The 1,734-nt window shown below is 59.9% G+C and overlaps 1 protein-coding gene across 1 annotated transcript in view; it reads right to left on the bottom strand.

Annotated features, from left to right (window-relative positions):
• Positions 1-1,711, bottom strand: part of KCNH6 (potassium voltage-gated channel subfamily H member 6) — a 32,054-nt gene extending 30,343 nt beyond the window's left edge. Inside the window, exon 1 of the mRNA XM_018084559.2 lies at positions 1,662-1,711. The gene's annotated coding sequence lies outside the window, so the exon portion shown is untranslated. The remainder of the gene's footprint in view (positions 1-1,661) is intronic.
• Between the last annotated feature and the right edge of the window lie 23 nt (positions 1,712-1,734).

Genomic DNA, 1,734 nt, shown 5'->3' with positions numbered 1-1,734 from the left:
TCGGAGCCTCCGCCGGCTAATTAAGCAGCAGCTCCTATAATGCAAAGGCCTTTTCTTTGCCGATAAGACCCATTTATAATGGGCTGAGCGGTTGCAGGCTGAGTGCTGGGGGGAAACAATTGGAAAGCATATTGCTGGTGGGGCCGGGTTTTAAAAATAGACATGAAGGGTTTGCTTCTGGGCTTTTTCCCCCCCACCACCACTCTTTTTTAATAAAAAAGAGAAGAAAGCAGCTCGGAGCTCCAATGAGAGTTCCCCATGGCCTAGAGGAAGAGCAGGGCTCCGAGGACAGCACCGAGCATCCCGTGAGCCCAGCAGGAATGCTTCAAAGCGGGGAGGATGCTGATGGATCGGGCTCGCAGCCAAGCAGTCCCCGGGGATGGATGGGGAACCTATCCCGAGGGAGGGAGGGGAACAGGGCTGCACACGCTGTCCTTGCCACGGCCACGCGCTGGCGCTGGGGTGGGAGCAGGGGGACAGCGTGTGCCTCTCCTCTGTGTGCCTCTCCTCTGTGTACCTCTCCTCTGTGCCTCCCGGGCCGTGCTGGGCTCCAGCCAGGCCCTGAAACCGCAGCGGCCGAGGGGGGACTCGCACCCAGCCCTGGCACCGCTCCCGGCCCCGCTCCGCCCAGGAACGGTCCCGCAGGAAGAGCCTCGACCGAGCGGCCTCATCCTGACACGGCGCAGGGTCCGGCCCTGCCGGGATAACACGCAGGGGTGCTGCCAGCGGATAACTCCGGGATTGATACACTGGCACCTGGATGCCAGCCCGGGAGATAGGGTCTGGGAGGGAGGCCAGGACACACGGGTCCCAGCCCCCAAGATAGGGTGCTGGGCTGGGAGCCAGGGCTCCTGCCTGCTCCTTCCCCTTGCTTCCAGTTGGTTCTCCTCTGGGAGCTGCCGGCGGGGCGGTGCAGCCCCGTGCTCAGGGCCAACCCCCCATCAATAGGATCTGGAGCGACGGGAAAGCTCCACAGGTTAAAAAAAAAAAAGGAAACACTTCACATTTTTAACCTCCCGTGAGCTCCCGACCTGCGTTCCCCGGCCCCTGGGAGCCCTGGCCACTGCTGTTTTGCAGCATCAAGCACTAAATATTTATTTAACTTCCTGCCGTATTAGAACTAATCACTCGTATTTTCCATCAAAGCTTCATTTTCATCTTAACGTAATTCCATCTGTGCACGCACAGCCGCATCCTGCTCGCTGGAAAGGCAGCTCCCAGGCCGTTGGCCACACCGGTTCTCGGCAGAGATGGAGGTTCTGCCTCATCTCATCTTGGAGCACAGACTGGGAAACCCATGTCCCTGCCTGGCTCCTCCATGGGCTTCCCACAGGATCCTCATTCGTGATGCAGGGATCCCACGAGCAATGCCATTTCTTGCCCCGGGAGCTCTGAGCCACCACCAAGGGCATGAAAACAGCCTGACTCCCAAATAACCCGGCAATGTCATCCATCACTCAAGGTCCCAGTGCCCACAGTGCTCCATCACGGCAGAGATGGCTCCATCCCACCGTGGATTCGCCCTCAGCAAAGCCCTGAGTCTGAGTGCAACCCCGGTAGCACCAGACCCCATTTGCCTCCCACCACCGGCTTCCAACAGCCCGAACTCCAGGGCAGGCGACACCTCCCACCGCCGGATCACCCCGAAGAGCGACTCTTACTGTCTTTGCGGTAGTAGAGGATCTCGAGCTTGCACTCCTCGGAGCCGAGCAGGGCCTGGGTGAGCTGGGCGAT

This window comes from Manacus vitellinus, unplaced genomic scaffold (genome assembly GCF_001715985.3).
Source record: "Manacus vitellinus isolate BGI_N305 unplaced genomic scaffold, ASM171598v3 scaffold_72_pilon, whole genome shotgun sequence".
Lineage (NCBI taxonomy): Eukaryota > Metazoa > Chordata > Aves > Passeriformes > Pipridae > Manacus > Manacus vitellinus.
The sequence above is the reverse complement of the archived record's forward strand: the minus strand, read 5'-3'. Positions and strand labels throughout refer to the sequence as shown.